Source organism: Podarcis vaucheri (genome assembly GCF_965113315.1).
Source record: "Podarcis vaucheri genome assembly, chromosome: 7".
Taxonomy (NCBI): domain Eukaryota; kingdom Metazoa; phylum Chordata; class Lepidosauria; order Squamata; family Lacertidae; genus Podarcis; species Podarcis vaucheri.
The window spans coordinates 59,023,085-59,036,471 of record NC_138765.1 but is presented as its reverse complement, the minus strand read 5'-3'; positions in this window follow the sequence as shown (position 1 = coordinate 59,036,471).

The window sequence follows — 13,387 nt, the reverse complement described above, 5'->3', positions numbered from 1 at the left end:
TAAGTCATCTGCAAACGCTCTTAACTTGTAATGTTTAGCTCCGACCTGCACTCCTTTAACCTGCTGGTCATTCCTTATCATATTCAGCAACACCTCCAGAACTGAAATAAAAAGTAATGGGGAAATTGGGCACCCCTGTCGTGTTCCTTTTTCTATCTTAAGCTCCTCAGTTACTACGTTGTTTACAATCAATTTAGCCTTTTGTTCAGAATATACTGCAGCCATACCATTCTCAAAACCTTGACCTACCCCCATCCCATGAAGGTTCTTCATCATAAAGCTCCAAGAAATGTTATCAAAGGCTTTCTCCGCGTCCACAAAAATCAATACTGCTTTAGTGTTTATATTCACCTCTAGCTTTTCCAAAATGTCTATTACATTCCTTACATTGTCTGCCAGGTGTCTTTTAGGGAGAAAGCCTGCTTGGTTCTTATGAATCCTTTCCATCAACACTCTTTTAAATCTTTTTGCCAAAATGTCTGCGAAAATTTTATAATCCACATTAAGTAGTGATATTGGGCGGTAGTTCTTTAGTTGAGTCTTTTCAGTCTCTGTCTTTGGTATGAGTGAAATATATGCTTCTTTCCACGATTCAGGTGCCTTCTTTCCCTCAAGGATCTCATTACAGACTTCTTTTAATGGTTGAGTCAACCATTCCTTCAACGATTTGTAATATCTAGAAGTCAGTCCATCTGGTCCTGGAGATTTGCCCAATTGCATGTTCTGAATGGCGGCCTCTATCTCTTGTTCTGATATTCTCTGGTTCAGATCCATCTTACTTTGATGAGAGATTTTTTGTAATCCATATTTATCAAGGAATTTGTCTATATCTTCTTCATTTTGCGAACCTTGAGTATATAGCTTTTTAAAATAACTCAAAAAACAGTTTCTAATTTCATTAGGTTTAGATATATTCTTTCCATCCACTTCTAGGCTTGTAACCGTATTCAATTTCTGCCTTTTCTTCAATTGCCATGCCAGAAGTTTGCCACATTTATTTGCTGATTCAAATGTCTTTTGTTTCATTTGTTTTATCTTCCATTCAATCTCTTGGTTCATCAATTCCATATATTGTATTTGATATAGCTTGATCTCTCTTAGAATCTCCTGGGACTTTGGTTTTGTTCTTAATTTTTTCTCTCCTTCTTTTATCTTTTCCAAAATCTTTTCTTTTTTCTCATTTTGTTTTTTCCTCTTTATTGAATTTTGTTGAATCAAAAAGCCTCTCATCACTGCTTTACTTGCGTCCCAGATCACTCTCTTTTCCACGTCGGTCCTCAAATTTATTTCAAAATAGTCTTTTAGAGTTTTTTGGGCCTTCATAAGGATCTCCTTATCTCGAAAGAGGGTGTCATTCATTCTCCATCTGAATTGACCAATTGTTGTAAGTTTCATCTCCATCCTCACGGCATTATGGTCGGAGCAAGTTTTTGGGCAGATTTCCACCTTCTTAACCTTTGGAGCCATACCACTAGTAATCCAAATTTGATCGATTCTGGTCCAGGTCATCATTGCTTGAGAGAAAAAGGTCCCCTCTCTCTCCAGAGGGTTCCTTGTTCTCCATATATCTATCAAATCCATGTTTTCCATCATTTCGAAGAAAGTCTTAGGAAGTCTCCCTTCCTTGCTAACTGTTAGTCTTTGTGCCTTGTCCATGTTAGTGGAGACCACACCATTCATGTCTCCCATGATTATCATATTGTAATCCAGATAGTCCATCAGAGTTTCATGAAGTCTCTTAAAGAAGTCAGATTTACCTTCATTTGGTGCATAAATTCCCACAACTAAAAGTTTTTCTCCTTGTATTTGTATCTCCACAGCCAGATATCTTCCTTGTTCATCTTTAAATATCATTTTTGGGGCCCATTTCTCTTTCACGTATATTACAACTCCTCTTTTCTTGACTTTATCTGATGCAATAAATCCTTGTCCTAGTCTTTTATTTATAAGTAGTCTTCTATGGGCTCTGGTTATGTGAGTTTCTTGTAGACATATCAAGTCCAGTTGTTCTCTGTTCAAAATATGAAACACTTGTCTTCTCTTCAAAGGCCCATTCAGTCCATTACAATTCCAGCTAAGGAATTGCAAGGCCATCTTATTATTTTTCTGAAACTCCTCCAACAGCTCCAAGTTGTTGCTCTTCTTCTGATGGTGGTGGTTTTTGTCCAAACGAGAGATTCAAGATATCTAGTACTCTCCTCTGTTCTGCAAGTACGTCCACTGTCCCCTTCTGTAGGTCCTCCTGATTTCTTGCTAAAAATTTGTCCTTGTCTTGAATAGTCTTTATCTTCACCTTCTTTCCCCTGTAATCAAATGACAGTCCTTGTGGGAATTCCCACCTAAAGCGGATAGAGTTTTTCTTCAGCAGAAGAGTCAAATCTTTGTAGAAGTTTCTTAAATCCAGAATATATTTTGGGATATCTTTAAAAATCTGTATAGCTGAATTTCCGATTTGCAAGGCCTTTCCAAAGTGTAGTCCTAATATTTTGTCTCTTTCGTCCTTGGATCTAAGTGTAATCAGGCAATCTCTCGGGGTCTTTCTGTCCTGCTTTTTGCCCAGTCTGAAAGCTGTTGTAATTTTGAATTCGTCTTCTTCAAGATCCCAGCAGTCAGCAAACTCCCGTGTCAGATATTCTGCGAGATTGTCTCCTTCATTCTCTGGAATCAGTCTTAATTTTAAGTTTCTCTCTTTTCTCTGTAACTCCCACAGGGCCAAAGTTGCGTCGTGTTCATAAACCTTCTTAGCGATCGGCTCTAATTTCTCTTGTGTCCCTTCAGCAGTAACTTTGGCATCTTCAGCAATTTTACGCGTAGTAGCATTTTCCTCCACCAATTTATTTATTGATTCTGTATTCTGGTTTAGTCTTACTGATATTTCTGTTAATTTTTGTGTATTTTCTGAAGTCTGTTTTGTCAGAGACTCCAAAGATTGATTTATTTTAAGCAGGGCTTCTGTCACGGCATCCATAGAGGCAGCCGTCCCTTTTTCTTGTCCTGTTGTTCCTACAGATCCAATAGTTACGCCTGAAATTGAGCCTCTTTTCTTTGTCTGTTGCTGCAGCTGCTGTTGTTGTTGTTGCTTGGTCTTGGCTCTTGTGACTATCTCTTCTTGTGAGCCACTCATGTCAAGGTCGTTTCCCACGGGAGCTATTCCCCGTTGGAAAATTCCACTGTCCCAAGCTGTGCCAAGTTTTACTTTACCCTCTAGAGGGAGCAAATCAAAATGGCCAAAAATAAAATGTCCAAGTACAAAGACAAAGGAGAATATCCAAGGATGTAAAAAGAAAAGTTTTTTAACGCAGTTAAAGCAAGTATAACTGGAGGCTTATAGCTACAAATTGCCACAGTTTCCCAATATATACTGTTTCATCTTGTAATGTACTGTAGCCAGGCACTGTATAAACTTTGTATCGCAGTATCACTTTTACAGGAGAAAGTCAGTTCAGTGTTCTATTGTCCTAAAAGGCAGACCGTTTCATACTTTTATTAGCTGAGACAGCAGAGGATTTTTACTGTAAATAGGTCGTGCAGTTACTAAAGTCTCTTTCACCTCCCCTCTGCCCTGCTAGCTAGAGGGGAGATCTAAGGTCTGAGTGTCCGGTTTAGTTATGTAAAAGCGAGTTTCAACGGATGCAGATTTAGAGTTCCGTTGCTTTCATTTTCATGCAGTCGGGGGGAGGGAGACTTCCTTGATTTAACCTCCCCGCTTTTAGTCCGATTTTCAGAATTTGAGGGGTCCCAATTGTTTTCAGTTCCTACTCACGGGAATTCAGTCCAAATTTTCTTTCAGGAAGGAATCGGCGCTCTCCGCTTATGGCGACGCGGCTTCACTCCGCAGGCTGGGTGACGACTCTCAGCACCGCGCTCACTCCCGATGCCGCTCCGTAGCCTTTAAAAAGGCTCTTTCGCAGTACCGGGGGGCGCAAAGGTGCCCACCGAATCTCCTTGTTCTCAGGCTTCAGCGCCTGAGATTTTAGGGGTCCCCCGCTCGCCGTAGCGGGTAAGACCCAAACTTGCGGAGCAGTCCTTCTCCGGAGCTCGGAGGTAGGACCACCATTAAGCGCTGGCACCAACCGGAAGTCTCTACACATGTTGATGTTTAAAGTATACAGATGTACACTTTATACCAGCTTGATGTTTCCTTGCAGGATGATGGTTTAGAAAGTGAATCCTAGGCACTTATATTCAGAGTAAACCCGCTTAAATTAATAAACCTAGGTTGATCATTTCCAATAACGTTCAATGGGTCTACTCTGGGTAAGACAACAACTGGCTACAATCCTATGTAAACCAGTACACATTGGGCAGGTATGTGCAAAGGGGGGAGGTGAATGACTTTCTATTAAAAAATAAAACAGGATTCTGACCTGCCTCAAAAATAATCTCCAGAATGATATTGGCTTGGCTTGAAAATGATGCTATCCTTTTTATTTCAAATTTTATTTTTGGTTGCCTTCTGTCTTCCATTTCTTGACACCCCCTTTGATTTCTTGCAGCGGGGACAGAGAATGTGATCTGCGGGGAAAAGACAAGGGTGCCAGGAGAGCTGCGCCCCAGGTGGGTCTTCCGGATGCCCAGAGTCCTAATTACCGTTGCATGATAAATTAGCTAGTAACACGGGCGGAAGATTTTTCTCATACAGTAGGAGCTGGGAAATATTCAATGGCAGTCAACGGAACAATTATATACCACAATATCTGCTCTCTTCTTCATTCAGCTCTTTGACAAAAGGAGCACCTATTATTAGCCAGGCAATAATCAATTGCTTAAAATAGGCATGTAAAAGGGAAGATTTGGGGTGGGGAGGGGATCATCATATACACCACCACTTAATAAGCATTTCACTCCTTCAAGAGAGATGAGGAAGAGTACACACTCTGGTTTTATCAGCATACTCTGGAGTTGACAAAGTGGCTAGGGGGAAGGGAAGGCATAGACTTAACTCACCATGTGCATTTTGCATAACATGGCATTCCTCCTCTATGGGGTGCCATCCAATCAAAGGCTAGCAGGTCTGGTGCTGCACGAGACAGACATTTATCTCAATCTCAGCCTCTCGGGGAAGGGGCTGTAGCTCAGTGGTAGAACATATGCTTTGCATGCCCAAGGCCCTGGGTTCAATCCCCAGACGGAGCTGGGGGGAAAACCCCTTGCCTGAAACCCTGGAGAGCTGCTGCCTGTCAGTGTAGGCAATGCTGAGGTAGATGGACCAGTGGTCTGCCTTGGTATAAGGCGACTTTGTATGCTCCTGAAATCAATGGTACTTTAAAAAATGATTTATTTGGGCTGCCTTGAGTTAATTACATTTAACTTAAAAGCCTCCTGCTCCTGATGGGCGGGAACGGGCTAAGACTGTGTCTAAGTCTCTGAGAATTACTGAAGGGCATTCATGGAACTCCAATTCCAATCTGCTCCAACCAGCATGGACAATGGTCAGGGGTGACGGGAGCTGTGGTTAAATAATATTATTTATTTATTATTACTGCATTTATAGCCTCACTTTCTTCTCCAAGGAGTGTATATGGTTTCCCCCTCCTTGTTTAATCGCCACAACAACCCTGTGAGGTGGGTTAGGCTGAGAGCATTGACCACCACCCCCATGGTCACCCAGCAAGCTTGATGGCTTAGTGGGGATTTGAACCCTGGTCTATTCAGGTCCTAGTCCGACTCTGAACTACTGCACCACACAGACTCTCATTATCTGGAGAACTCCCCGATTGAGAAGGCTTCTCTGAAGCAATTCCAGTTACAAGATCTGAAAACCAAACTAAATAAATAAATAAACCAAGATTCCCTAAATTTGCAAAGCTCTGTCTTGTGCATATTGATGAACAGTGAGTCGTTAGTGAAGTACCTGTCAAATCCAAGGCTAGGAATCCACAGCTAACATGAATTAAAATCATTTTGGAGAACAACTTGGAATGATTCTTAGTTCAAGTTCATTCTCTTGCATGTGGTAGCCATCTTCAAAATCCCTGAAGGGCTGTCACATGGAAGATGGGCCAAGCTTATTTTATGATGCCTGGGGTGCCTTGAATGATGCTCTGCAGTGCTGCAGGCAACACTGGTCTCTGTCCCTCTGCTCTAGAGGATAGGATCTGAACCAATGGATTCAAATGGCAAGGAAGGAGATTCTAACTAAACATTAGGAATAACTTTCTGATGGTATGAACTGTTCAGCAGTGGAAGGGTGGTGGACTCTCCTTTGTTGGAGGTTTTTAAACAGAGGTTAGATGGCCATTGGTCAGGGATTATTTAGCTGTGATTGCTGCACTGCAGAGGGTTGGACTAGATGATCCTTGAGGTTTCTTCCACCCCTACAGTTCTATGATTCTATGTGCTTTTTACACTTTAAAATGGGGTTACCAGACATCCTCAGTTCCCGGGGACAGACCCTGGATTTGCAAATCTGTCCCTGGACAAATTCCATCCCCAGAATGTCCCCAGATTTGCAAATCTGTTCCCGGGAAACGTGGCAGCGGCAGCCTCAGCAGCCCAAAGCCAGCCTGGTAGTGCAGTTGGCTCTGGCTGGCTTCAGGAGCTGCTCACTGCCGTGGCGCCCACCATTTTTCCTTGCCAGAAGTCCCCATATGATGTGTCTTGTGTGATCTCCTGCCCCCTTCCACCTTTCCCCTTTGTTTTGACTGATCGGGGGAGGCTTGGGAGTTGTGGGCAGGCAGACATTGCCCAGTTTTTTAAAAAACCTCTGTGCATTTATGTTTCACAGGGTGCAAAAGAAGGGCTTTGCACCTTTATACAATATGCATGTATGCTTCGGCCCAGGGTCTTTTGCCTAACCATCACCACCGCTGACTCCCTGTTGCTACTCAGGTTAAAAAAAAAAAGTGTCCCCGGATTCATTGAAAAAAATCTGGTAACCATACTTTAGAATCTTTGGGCCTTTAAGCTTAAAGATCACAATTGTTCATGGGGGAAATAAACTGAACCATGCACATTCCACCATGTGAGTGTCTTGATGTTTTCTTAGTCTTCTTAACTATATTTTATACTTCAGCAGAGTTGATTGTAACATTCTGAACACTGGAGTGGGGCAGGATTGCCAAGGATCAGTTGGATGAATTTTAATTGAACTGTGAGCTGACCAGTGAACAGAACCAGTCCATTTTGCAAAGGGACAAATGTGAAATTGGATTCGTTCCTTTTGAGGCCCGTTGAACTTGAATGAGAACTTGATCCTTTCGAAAACAAACTTTCAAAACTTTGCATCGCATTCACACCTCATAAGGAACTGTCTTCAGAAATGTGAGGTATCAACCGCACTTATTCCCTGATGCCTTTTCTGTTTGATAAATGCAGGGTGAAGCAAAAAGAGAGGGGGAAATGGGGCAGGAAAAACAGTGTTGACTTTAAGACCTTCTCAGCCTGCTGGCTTTCTCGCTGGCATCTTTGGAGACCTCTCCTGTATGTTGCAGTTTAAGCATCTGACTCAAGAGCTATAAATAAATCAGCAGAATACATAATTTAGCAATCAGTGTAAAAACAAAGGCCTTGTCAAAGAGGCCACTTGACTAATGAATATTCTTTGTTTACCAACCCGGCAAGCAAAGTGGCATTAAAGATATACTGTGCGTGATAGCCAAGTGTGTTCTTGGTGGTCGGTGTTCCCTCTTATGGAGTGCATTTCCATCCTCCTCATCTGGAAAAAAAGAGGGGAGAAGGGGCTTCTACGTAGAGTTGCTTCAGGAATTCAAAATTTTGTGAATCTCTGCCAGAAAATGATATGCAGATACGGACTGAGATTGTGCACTTCTCCAACTGTTGTGATGCAGTCCTGAACAATGAGAACATATGAAAATGCATATTGAAATAGGTATTTTGAGAGAACAATTTAAATACACTTGAAGGAGGAGGAGGAGGAAGAGGAATAAGAGGAGGCCTGCTCAGATTGCTTTGGAAAGTACAAATCAGGCAAACTGACTTTTGAATGCAAGATGAATCAGTTTTTTCTCCCATTCCAATTCATGGTTTACTGGGGATCCGAACCCAGATCTCTGCACTCCAAGCCCAGGACTTTAACTGCCTCACCATATGGGCTATCAAGTGTCCAAGTGAAACATTCCATCCATTGCTATTTAAACTATCCTTCATTTCACCTCCCCAGCTTGATAGGTTTCAGCTAAATTAGTTTTTCCCTGAGCAATTTTTTTTCATGAGGACAATGCATAACATAGAAATTACATTTGTGAAATCTTAGACGGTTAAAGGCTGCCCTTCAAAGCATCAAAAATATTTACTCTTTGGGTACTTTCTTTCTTTTTATTAGAAAAAAGAACAGAAAAAGCAGTCGCTCTACAGAATTGCTGGAATAAATGCATTGACAATCTTCCTTCCATTATATCTACTTAATCAGGCCCTTGCTACTGAATATGCATTGCTTGAAGTTTTCTCCACCTGTACATTTATCAGTCTCCCTACTTTGGTTTAATTGCTTGCCTTAAAAAAAAAAGTGATTAATTTGTATTGCTGTAGCGTTGATAGACCCCCAGTTCTACTTAAAATCATTGAGGAAAGGAACCTTAACATTCCTGCCATGTACTCTTTGTTAATTTATAGCTGAATAACCAGACAGCTCCTGAATCTTATGGTTTCCAAACAAATCAAACAAAAGTCGCTCAGAGAAATATAGCTCAGTATAGCTTTTGAATATGTTTGTCAATGTAAAGTTAGCATTTGGTCCAAGAGCTCTGCATTCTAGCTTTGGGAAGGGGGGGCACTTCTAATATTTAATGGGTCAAAGCCAGAAAAGGGTGTGGTTTTTCGGCTGGCAGGATCTTCCTTCTGAAGGAAGGGAAGGAGGTATCATAGAATGGCTGGGTTGGAAGGTACCCCCCCCCGGTCATCTAGTCCAATCCCCTGCTGTGCTGGAATCACAGCTAAATAATCCCCAATGGATGGTCATTTTAAAACCTCCAATGAAGGTGATTCCATTCCATCTGGAAGCAGCTTAAAGAGGAGGAGGAGGAGGAGGAGGAGGAGGAGGAGGAGGAGGAGGAGGAGGAGGAGGGATCCTTGCCTTTGGTGGCCATATGTCCTACTTTACAGAGGGTGGTCCTCTATATTCAGGTAAGTCCTGTTTGAAACGCTGTCCAGTCCAACATAAATGTAAAGATAAAGAACCCTAAGAAGATAGACCTTCCTGGTTCCTCCTCCTTTTCCTCATAAGGCGTATTGATGAAACGTGTCATGCCATATATCATCATGTCATATATTTCTTCATTCCTTCCCCATCTTACTGGTTTCCACACAGTGACAATAGTGCAGTTGATACCCCACACTTCATTATGACATGTTTATGGGGGAGAAGAGGAGAAACTAGACATGGGCCCATAACTTTCAGAGGGAATCTCAAGTTGGATCCAGAGAGTTAGCTGCACGAGTGGAAGCCCCTTCCCCATTACCTAGTGCTTTAAATTACACGGTGCAGGTGGGGCCTCACACCTTAGCAAAGGACCCACTGACACAAGCATAGTGGACCTGCTTCTCTTTACCACTGCAACCTGCTTCCTTGTTCTCCCACATGTCTCTCTCTGGCCCAGGCAGTGGTGGTGAGAAGCAGCAGCAACAACAGATGCCGCTGCCTGCCCAGCAAGAAAACACATGACTGTGAGGAAGACAATACAAGGTGGTGTTTCGTGAAGAAGCCTTTGGATGGGTGAGGGTGGTGCTGGAGGAGCAAAGGTATCAAGCAAATGTGGTCTTTCAGCAGGGCAGGCCCTACCATTTGGAAGAGGGAGGAGGCAGATATGTATCTGTTCTTTTTCAGCTCTCCCCCCCCCCGCCCCTGCCATTCCTGTTGGAGGAGATAGCTCTTGACACCCCCCTTAAGGAGCTTCGTTGCTCAGGTGTGATGTAGGGTGCCATTTCATTGCCAGTGTTGACATATGATTCAGTTTCCAGCCTCACTGGCTTCTGTATGTGGAAAGGGGAGAGGATGCCATCTTGGAGAAGGCTCAGTGGTAGAGCATCTGCTTTGCATGCAGAAAGTCGCAGGTTCAATCCTAGGCATCTCCAGGAAGGACTGGGAATGTGCCCTGGGGTGCCCTGGAAAGTGCAGGTAATGGACCCTTGGGCTGACTCAATATAAGGCAGCTTCCTAGCTCATCCTTTGCCAGAGAGAACAAGATGTCAGCCTTCTCTCCCATCATGAGCCCTCTGTACCCAAGTTTGTTTGCTTCTTTGTTTGTTTAACAGATTTTTTCTGATTATTTTTCACAGAGCAGATTACAGCATACTTTAAATATACAGAATTGGTCATCAGGCCATTAAAAACAATACACAACATTCAATTAAAAGCTTCAAAATAAATAAAAGGGCAGCAGCAGTAGAGGGACCCTCAGTAAAAATATAAAAAAGTGCAATTCCCTAAGAACGACTAAATACAGGCTGCAATAAATCAGTCTTTAAGATCTTCCTAAATACATGCCTCCACTGAGGGCTTGGCTAAATTTGGAACAACCATTAAGTTTGAGTGTGCAAATGTACACGTTGCCAAAGCAGAAAAGGTATCAGCTCCAAACAATTCGCCCTGGAGTTCTAACTTATTTCTCCATTTTCAGCTTCAGACTACACCACAGGATATAAGCAGAGTCCTGCAGGATCAGGCCAGTGGTCTGTCTCCTCCAGCATCCTGTTCTCACAGTGGCCAAACAGAAGATGGTGGGACCCTGGGAGAAGACAAGGATCTGCGATCACGTTAAGGGTAGCCAAATTCTGTGCGATTGCCATAAAACTTAGGGAACAAGCTGTGCTATCATAATGATTAAGGCCTTAAATGATAATTTTAGGTTATATTTTAGTGACTAAGTTTTAATTTTTATATATTTTTAACTGTTGCTGTATCTGTATTGTCCCTGTTACACCCAATTGCAAATTCAAATGTATCCCTATCGTGTTTTATGACTTCCTTGATATTGTATGTGGGCTGGAACTGGTCTGTGACAGAAATAATAAATTCATTTATTCATGATGGTGGGAAGCACACAAGCAAGAGTTGAGAGCAACAGCTCTCTCCCCTCCTGAGCTTTGCAGCAACTGGCATTCAGAGACATCCTGCCTCTGACCGCAGAGACAGAACATAGCCCACAGGGCTAGTAGCCATTACTACAAATACATTCCTCCTATAGTATATGGTAAGGTTTACAAATACAACCAGAAGAGAGATAGAGTTTGAATGAAGTGGTCTTGATTCTGGGGGGGGGGGGGCATCCAAGTGTGAATTTGACTTCAGCCTCATAGTGCAAGGTTGCTGGGGTTGCTGTACAGTGGTATCTCGGGTTACATACGCTTCAGGTTACAGACTCCACTAACCCAGAAATAGTACCTTGGGTTAAGAACTTTGCTTCAGGATGAGAACAGAAATCGGGTAGCAGCAGTGCAGCGGCAGCAGGAGGCCCCATTAGCTAAAGTGGTGCTGCAGGTTAAGAACAGTTTCAGGTTAAGAACAGACCTCCAGAACGAATTAAGTTCTGCTGGATCAGGCCAGTGGTCTGGATCAGGCCAGTGGCCAGTGGTACCCAAGGTACCACTGTACTGACTTTCTCTGTATGCACTCAGGAGAGTGTTGGGCTAGGGTAACTGGGGAAGAGTGTTTCTGTGTGCACATGTTAGTGAATGTGTGCAGATGTAGATTGAAAGAGCTGTGGTTGTATTCATGTACATATGTGGATTTTCTGTGAGCAATTGAGTAGGACCTCATTTTATGGATCTTGATGCCCTATATACTGTATTATTTATTTTTGTTTGCAAACTTTTTAAAGAGTAAAAAAAGTTAAAATTGAACATTGCATTACTATTACAATTATCACATTACTACAACTGGCCCCTGCATTAAATTAAATGTATGCTGTCAAATGAATACGCTCATTATGAAATGAATATGAAGATTGACCTTTGGTCTGATCCAGTGAGGATCCTTTTTGTGGTCTGTTAACTGTGACTATATACTTTGAGACCTTGAGTTACTTCCCTGTTTCCCCTCCACTCTTTTTGATGTGGACTGAAAAAGCAGTGTCCCTCCGATTAGCCATATTTTTCCATCCCCAGCAAACAAGAGCCCTATTTCTAGATCTTCAGAGGCACGATGATGACATTGCTAAATAAATCCCCCGAGTCACAACAAGGCCTCGCTTATGCTCTGCCTGGAAAACGGTGCGTCCCAAATGTCAGAAACGAAAAGCAAATCAATGGCAAGCCATTGGGGAATGGGGAACACAGTGTAACATAACCCCCTCGTGTGCGATAAGCATCGCCGGGGCAAATCCTGTCTCCCTGAAGATGTACAAATGACTTGCACATTGGAAAACTAGGACGGCAAGACATACTATGCTATCCAGTGTGAGGTTTCCATTACGTCTCCCGTGGTTGGAGCGACACACACTTGCCAGTTGGCCTCTTTTAAACTAGCCAAACTGGTTTCACTTGCCTTGGTTCTTGTGGATATTCGGGTCGGAAGCAGTGCTAGCTGATGAGGAAAAGGTGCGTAATATGTCACGGTAGGCAAACAGGAGATCAGGACCTTCTGCTAGACCTCTGGGTGCTTTGCAGTAGATCAATGGTGGTTTTTGATTCCCAGGACTTACCATTAGCAAGTAAAATCATAGGTAAAAGAAGTTGTAATCATAGGATAGGAAGCTATTCAACTAAGATCCCATCTGGTCATTCGGAACAACATCATGCCACTTTAAAGAGTCATGGCTTCTCCCAAAGAACCCTGGGAAGGAGAGTTTGTTACGCATGCTGGGCATCAGCAAACCTGCTACACCTGGAACTGAATGTAGAGCTGAATGGGACACAGCTGTGAGCAGCCAGAGGAAGCACAGTCCATTCAGCTTGGGCCTGCCCATAAAAAGCAAGTCTGGCATGAGAGACTAGGGCAGTGTTTCCCAAACGTTTTTGGGCAACGGCACACCTGTTTACCGGAAAAAAATCTCGCGGCACACCACCATTTAAGCCCCGCCCCGTGACGTCAGCGCGCAGCGTCACGCCGGGAGGGACGCACAAAAGTGAACGTTTTTTCCCTTCCCCTTGCCGGGGTGGGAGGAGGCAGCAGAGCGAGGGACTGAGGGACGGCGGCAGCTGAGGCGGCGGCTGTTGTGGTGGTGGCGGCGATAGCGGGCGGAGGAGGAGCCGTCGCCGGGAGTTGCTGCTGCTGCTGTTGCTGCTGCTGCCCGGACATGCCGGCCTCCTCCTCCTCCGCTGTCTCGCGCTCCTCCCTTTTGCGCGCGCTGCCCCGCCGCTCGGCACCACCACCGCGGAGCCGCCCCCGGCTCGACGCGGATCCTCGCTGCCGCCGCCTCTCGCCGCCCGACTCGCCCGCCTCCCTCCCACGGCACACCAGCCGGTGTCTCACGGCACACTAGTGTGCCGC